The sequence below is a fragment of the Penaeus chinensis genome, chromosome 21 (assembly GCF_019202785.1).
Source record: "Penaeus chinensis breed Huanghai No. 1 chromosome 21, ASM1920278v2, whole genome shotgun sequence".
Taxonomy (NCBI): domain Eukaryota; kingdom Metazoa; phylum Arthropoda; class Malacostraca; order Decapoda; family Penaeidae; genus Penaeus; species Penaeus chinensis.
Genome location: NC_061839.1, coordinates 13763709 through 13771208, shown reverse-complemented (window position 1 = coordinate 13771208; position 7500 = coordinate 13763709). Strand labels below are relative to the sequence as shown.

Below are 7500 nucleotides of genomic sequence, written 5' to 3'. Positions count from 1 at the left end.
GGGAGAGGGAGGAGGAGAAGGGAAGGGGAGGTGGGAGGGAGAGGGAGGGGGAGAGAAGATGGAAGAGAAGAGAAGAGAAGAGAGAGGAAGAGTAGGATTGAGGAAGAGAGGAGGAGGAGAGAGGAGAGAGAGATGGGAGATTGGAGAGAGGAGAGAGGAGAGAAGGAGAGGGAGAGGGTAAGCGGAGAAGGGTGCGTGGGGTGGTGTGGAGAGGAGAGAAGAAGAGATGTGAGGAGAGGAGAGAGTGGAGACGGTGAGGAGAGGAGAGGAGAGGATGTGATAGGAGAGCATAGGAGAGAATAGGAGAGAATAGGAGAGAATAGAGTGAATAGGAGATGAATTGGAGAGAATACAGGGAGGAGAGGAGAGGAGTGGAGAGAATTGGAGGTTGGAGAAAAATAGGAGAGAGGTAGAGAAGAGATAGGAGAGGAGAGGAGAGGAGAGGAGAGGAGAGGAGAGGTGCGGAGAGGAGAGGTGAGGAGAGGTGAGGGGATGGGAGGGGGGGGGGAGGGGAGGAGGGGGGAGGAGTGGAGAGGGGAGGACGAGGGAGGGGAGGGGAGGTCGTGGGGAGGGCAGGGGAGGGGTGGGGAGGGGAGTGGGAGTAGGGAGGGGTGGGGGGGGGTGGGTGCGAGAGGGGTTGGTGGGGTGGTGTTGGGTGGAGTGGGTTGTGGGGAAGTGTTGTTTTGGTGTAGAAGGTTGGAGAGGGTTGGTGGAGCGTGGGAGTTGGGGTTGTGGGCGTGATTGGGGGTGTGGGGGTGCGGGTTGGTTGGTGTGCGGTTGTCGGGTGGTTGTTTGGTGGGAGTGGTTGTGTGGATGTGGGTGGTGTGGTGTGTGGGGTGGAGGTCGGAGAGGGGAATAGTGAGAGGGAGAAGGGGAGGGTCAGGGAGGGGAGGGGAGGGGTGGAGAGGGGAGGGGAGTGTGGTGAGGGGAGGGGAGGGGGGGGAGAGGGGAGGGGGGGGGTGGAGAGGAGTGAGGGGAGGGGGGGAGAGGGATGAGGGGAAGGGGTGGGAGAGGAGATGAGAGAAAGAGGAGAGGAAATGCAGACATAGGTGAGAAGGAGAGATCGGAGAGGCGAGAATAGGAGAGGAGAAGAAAGGGGGAGGAGAGGAGAGGAGAGGAGAGACTAGGGGAGGAAGAGGAGAGGGGGGGAGAGAAGAGGAGAGGGGGGGAGAGAAGAGGGGGGGGGGAAAAGAGGAGGGAGGGGAGAGAAGAGGAGAGGGGGGAGAGAAGGAGGAGGAGGGGAGAGAAGAGGAGGAGGAGGGGAAGAAGAGGAGAGGAGGGGGAGGGGGGAGAAGAGGGGGGAGAGAAGAGAGAGGAGGGAGAAAAGGGAGAGGGGGGGAAGGGGGGAGGGGGAAAAGGTGGGAGGGGAGAGGAGAGGAGAGGGAGGAGGTGAAGAGGGGAGGAGAGAAAAGGAAGGGGAGAGAAAAAAGAAGAGGAGCGGAAGAAGAAAAGGAAGGGGAGGGAGAAGAAGAGGAAGAGGGGGGAGAGAGGGAACGAGGAGGGGGGAAGGGGAAAGGGGGGGGAAGAAGAGGGGGAGGGAGAGAAAGGAGAGGAGAGAGAGGAAGAGGAGAGGGGGAGAGAAGGGGAAAGGGAGAAAGAGGAGAGGAGAGGGAGAAGAGGAGAGGATGGGAGAAGAGGGAAGGGGGGAGAGGGGGAGGGAGGAGGGAAGGAGGGGAGAGAAGGGAAGGAGGGGAGAGAAGAGGAAGGAGGGGAGGAAGAGGAGAGGAGGGAGGGGGAGAGGGGAGGGAGAGAAGGGGAGGGAGGGAGGGAGAGAGGGGAGAGGGGGGAGGAGAAAAAGGGAGAGGAGGGAGGGGGGGGGGAGGAGAGAGGAGGGGGGGAAAGGGGAGAGGAGGGGAGAAAGAGGAGGGGGGGAGGAAGGGAGAGGGAGGGGAGGAAGAGGAGAAGAGGAAGGGGGGAGGAAGAGAAGGGGGGGGTGGGGAGGGAGGGGAGAGAAGAGGAAGGAGGAAGAGGAGAGGAGGGAGAAAAGGGGGAGAGGAGGGGGGAAAAGAGGGAGGAGGGGGAGGAAGGGGGAGGAGGGGAGAGGAGTGGGGGGAAAGGAAAGGGGAGGGGGGGAGGGAGGAGGGGGAAGGATGAGGGAGGGGAAGGAAGGGAGAGAGGGGAAAAAGGGGGGGGAGGGGGGGGGGGGTTTTTTTTGGGAGAGGGGGTTTTTTTTTAGGGGGGGGGGGGAGAGGGGGGAGGGGGAGGGGGGAAGGGGGGGGGAAAAGGGAGGGGGAGGAAGAAAAAGGGGAAGGGAGGAGAGGAGGGAGAGGGAGAGAGGAAGAGAGAGGGGGGAAGGGGGAGGAAGAGAAAGAGAGGAGATAGGAGGGGGGGAGGAAGGAGGAGAGGGGAGAGGGAGAGGGAGGGGGGGAGGGAGAGAGAGGAAGAAAGGGGAGGGGAAGAGGAAGGAGGGGGAAAAGGAGAAGAAGGAGGAGGGAGGAGAAGGGGGGGGGAGGAGAGAGAAGAGAGAAGGAGGGTGAAGGGGGGGGAGGGGGAAGAAGAAGGGGAGGGGGGGGGGAGAGAAAGGAGAGGACGAGAGGGGGGAGAGGAAGGGGAGGGAGGAGGAGGGGAAAGGGGGGAGAGAAGAGGGAGGGGAGAGGAGAGAGGGAGGAGGGAAAAGAGAAGGGGGGAGAGAAGAGAAGAGGGGGGAGAGAAGGGGAGGAGAGGGGGAAGAGAAGGGAGGGGAGGAGAAGGGGAGGGTGGGGAGAGCGGGAGAGAGGGGAGGAGGAAGGGGGGGAGAGGGAGAAAAGGGGGAAAGGGGAGGGAGAGGAGGAGAGGAGGGGGAGGAAGGGGGAGAAGGGGAGGAAGGAAGGGGGGAGAGGGGGGAGAGGAGAGGGGGAGGAGGAGGAGAGGAAGAGAGGGAGAGGGGAGGAGAGAAGAGAAGAGAAGGGAGAGGGAGGAGAGGGGGAGAGGAGAGGAGAGGGAGAGGAGAGGAAGAAGGAGATAATAGGAAAGGAGAAAGAATAGGAGAGAAAGAGGTGAGAGAGGAGAGGAGAGAATAGGAGAGAAGGAGAGGATAGGAAGAGAGTAGAGGAGAGGAGGAGAGGAGTGGTGAGGAATGAGAGAATAGGAGAGGAGAAGAGAGAATAGAGAGGAGAGGAGAGGAGAGAATAGAGAGGAGAGGAGAGAAGAGGAGAGATAGAGAGAGAGGAATAGAGGAGAGGAAGAATAGAGAGGAGAGGAGAGGAGAGGAGAGAAGAATAGAGAGAGAGGAGAAAAGAAAGAGAGGAGAGGAAGCAGGAAGGTAGAAGATGGAGTGGAGAGGTGAGAGAGGAAGAATAGTGAGAGAGGAGAGGAGATGAGAGAGTGTAGGAGAGGAAGAGAGAATAGGAGAGAGAGGAGAGGAGAGAAAGGAGAGGGGAATAAAAAAAGGGAAGAATATAAGAGGGAAGGAGAGAGAGAAGTATAGGTAGGAAGGAGAGGTAAATGAGAGGAGAGGTGAGAAAGAGATAGAGAGAAGAGAGAGAGGAGTGTTGTGTATAGTGGAGGGAGAGATCAAGTGTGAGAGAGTGAGAGTGTGAGAGAGATGTTGAGTGAGTATGTGATAGTTGTAGTATGGAGTGTGTGAAAATGTGAGTAGAGTATGAGAGTTTTGATGTGTGTGTGTAGTATGAGTTATGTGTGTGAGTGAGTGTTGTGTTGATAAGAGTAGTTTGTAGTGTGAGTGATGTTGTGAGTAGTGTTGATTATTGTGAGAGAAGAGAGAGTGAGAGAGAGTGATGACAGAGATCAGAGAGTAGAGAGAGTGATGATGAGTAGAGTAGAGAGTAGAGTGAGAGAGAGAGAGAGAGAGAGAGAGAGAGAGAGAGATAGAGAACGAGAGAGAGAAAGAAAAAGAAAATGAAGAAAGAGAAAGAGAAATGAGAAAGTGAAAGAGAAAGAGAAAGAGTAAGGAATGAGAAAGATAAAGAGAAAGAGAAAAAAAAAATAAAAGAGAGAGAAGTGAGAGAGAACGAGAAGAGAGAACGAAGAGAGAACGAGGAGAAGATAGAGAAGAGAGAGTGAACAGAGAGAGAGAGAGAGAGAGAGAGAGAGAACGAGAGAGAGGAGAGAGAGAGATTAGAGAGAGATAGATTAGATGAGAGTGAGAGAGAGAGAGAGATAGTGAGAAGAGAGAGAGAGAGAGAGAGAGAGTGAGGAGAGAGAGAGAGAAAGAAGAGAAAGAAGAGAGAGAGTGAAAGAGAGAGAGAGAAAGAAGAGAGAAAGAGAAAGAGAGAGAAGAGAAGAGAGAGAAAGAGAGAAAGAAAGAGATAGAGAGAGAGAAAGAGAAAGAGAAAGAGAAGAGAGAAGAAGAGAGAAGAGAGTGAGAGAAGAAGAGAAAGAGAGAGAGAGAGAGAGATTTATATGTTATATCTATATATATATATTTTATATATATATATTATATATATGATTAATATACTACATATACAATATATCATATTATAATAGATATATATATATGAATATGATGATATATATCATATATATATATATATATATATATAATAAATTTATATATAATAATATATACATACATAATACCATCATATAAAATATATATCAATATTATATATATATTATTATATATAGAGAGAGGGAGAGGGAAGGAGAGGGAAGGAGAGGACCAGGAGAGGGAGAGGGAGAGGAGAGGGAGAGGAGAGGGAGAGGAGAGAAGATGGAAGAGAAGAGAAGAGAAGAGTAGAGAAGAGAAGAGAAGAGGAAGAGAAGAAGGAATAAAGAAAGAGGAGAGAGGAGAGAGGAAGAGGAAGAAGAGAGGAAGAAGAGAGAGGGAGGACAAGGGAGAAGGGGAGGGGTGGAGAGAGAGAGAGAAGAAGAGAGGAGAGAGAGGAGAGGAGAGGAGAGGAAGAGAATAGAAGAGGAGAGAATAGGAGAGAATAGGAGAGAATAGGAGAGAATAGGAAGATAATAGGAGAGAATAGAGAAATAGGAGAGGAGAGATAGGAGTGGAGAGAATAAGAGAGGAGAGAATAAAGAGGGAGAATAGGAAAGGAGAGAGAGGAGAGGAAGGAGAGGAGAAGAGGGGAGGGGAGGGGAAGGGAGGGGAGGGGAGGGGAGGGGAGGGGAGGGAGTTAGATAGTGGGGTGGGATGAGCTGGTAGGGAGGGGAGGGGAGGGGTTGGGAGGGGAGGGGTGAAGGGGTGGGGAGGGGGGTGATAGGAGGTGGGGTAGAAGAGAGAGGAAGGGAACGGAGAATGTGGAGGGGGTGAGAGGAGAGGAGAGGAGAGAATAGAGAGAATAGAGAGAAGTAGAGAGAATAGGAGAATAGGAGAGATAGAGAGAATAGGTGATAGTGAAGAATAGAGAGAATTTGAGTGAAGAGATGAATAGTGAGTATAGAAGGGAGAGAGGAAGTGGAGAGAATAGGAGAGAGAGGAGAGGAGAGGAGAGAAGGAAGAGGAAGGAAGGGTGGGGAGGGGAAGGAGGGGATGGGAGAGGGATGAGAGGAGGGAGGAGGGGAGAGAGGGGGGGCAGGGAGGGGAGGGGAGGGAGGGTAAGGGAGGGGAGGGAGGAGGAGAGGGAGGGGAGGAAGGGAAGAGAAGGTGGAAGGGAGAGGGAGGGAGGGAGTGGAGAGGAGGGGGTGTGGGAGGGAGGTGGAGAGGAGATGAGAGAATAGAAGGAGAGAATAGGAGAGAAGAAGAGGAAGGAGAGGAGAGGAAGGAGAGAATAGAGAGGAGAGGAGAGAAAAGGAGGGGGATAAGGGAAGGAGGAGAGAGGGGGAGAGGGGGGGAAAAGAGAGAGGGGGGGAGGAGGGGGGACGGAGAAAAGAGGTGAGGGAGAGGAGAGGGTGGGGAAAAGGGGAGGGGAAGGGGGAGATGAGGGAGAGGGGAGAGGAGGGGGAAAGGAGAGAGGGGGAAGAGGAAAAAGAGGGAAAGGGAGAGGAGAAGAGGGGAGAGAGGGGAGAGAAAAAGGGAGGAGAGGGGAGAGGGGAGAGAGAGGATAGAAAAAACGAGAGAGCGAAAGGAAAAAAAGAAAAAGGGAAGAAAGGGGAAAGAGAAAAAAGAAAGGGAGGGATGGAGAGGAAAAAAGGGAAGAAGAAAGAGGGAAAGTGAAAGAGAAAGGGGGAAAGGGGGAGAAAAAGAAATAAACGGAGAGGAGAGGGGGAAAAAAAAGAAGAGTTGGGGGAAAAGGGGGGGGGGGAAAGAGAAAAAGAGAGGAGGAGAGAGAGAGATTGGAGAACGAAAAAGGGGAAAAAGGGGGAGGGGGGAGGAGACAAAAGGGGAGGGGAAGGGGAGAGAGGGGAGAGAGAAAAAGGGGAGAGAGGAGAGAGGGGGGAGAGAGAGGGGAGGGGGGAGGAGGAAGGGTGAGGGGGGAGAGGGAGAGGGAGAGAGAGAGAGAAAAGAGAGAAGGGGTGGGGAGAAAAAGGGGAAAAGAGAGAAAAAGGGGAAGAGAGAGTGAAAGGGAGAGAGAGAGGAAAAGGGGTTGAGGAGAGGAGGAGAAAAAGGAGGGGAAAGGGGAAGAGAAAAGGGGAAGAAAGGGGAAAGAAAAAGAAAAAGAGGAAATGGGGAAAGAGAAAGAGGGGAGGGGAGAGAGGAAGGAGAGAGGAGGAAGTTTGAGAAAAAGACGGAAAATGAAAAGGGGAGGGGGGAGGGGGAAGAGAGGAAGGAGAAAAGGGGAGAGAGGAGGGGGAAAGAATTTTTAAAAAATAAAAAATTTTTATATAAAATTATACTATATATATATAATATTATATCAATTTAATGGGTAAAATTTTTAAATTTAATATATTACTATATATATATATATATATATTATTATATAATTTATTAAAATTTATATTAATTATATATCATTTATTTTTCATATTTTTATATTTTTATTAAAAGAGAGAGGAGGGGAAATGAGGGAGAGGAGAGGGGGCGGGGAAAAGGGAGGAGGGAGAGGGAGGGGAGAGAGGAGAGGGAGGGGAAAGGAGAGAGGGGGGAAGGGGAGAGGGGGAGGGGAAAGGAGAGGAGAGGGAAAAGAAAAAGGTGGGTAGAGAGGGGGGGGATAAAAGAGAGGGGGGAGGGAAGGGGAGAGGGAGGGGGAGAGGTGAGGGGGAGAGGGGAGGTGAGAGGGGGAGGAGGGGAAGAGGAGGAAGGAAGAAAAAGAGAAGGGAAGAGAGAGAAGGAAGAGGAAGAGGGGGGAGAGGAGAGGGGGGTGAGGAGGAAAGAGAGGAGGAGGGGAGGGAGGAAGGAGGAGAGAGAGAGAAAAAGAGGGAAGGAGAGAAGAGAAGAGGAGGGGAGAGAGAGAGAGGAGAGAGAGGGAGGGAGAGAGGAGAGGAGAGGAGAGAAGAGGAGAGGAGGGGAGAGAAGAGGAGAGGAGGGGAGAGAAGAGGAGAGGAAAGGAGGGGAGAGAAGAGGAGAGGAGAGGAGAGGAGGGGAGAGAAGAGAAGAGGAGGGGAGAGAAGAGAAGAGGAGGGGAGAGAAGAGGAGAGGAGGGGAGAGAAGAGGAGAGGAGAGAAGAGGAGAGGAGGGGAGAGAAGAGGAGAGGAGGGGAGAGAAGAGGAGAGGAGAGGAGAGGA

The 7500-nt window shown here is 52.9% G+C and overlaps 1 protein-coding gene across 7 annotated transcripts in view; it reads right to left on the bottom strand.

Moving 5' to 3' along the window:
• LOC125036322 (alpha-2-macroglobulin-like) overlaps nucleotides 1–7500 on the bottom strand; it is a 153568-nt gene that overhangs the window by 115362 nt on the left and 30706 nt on the right. The window lies entirely within an intron of this gene.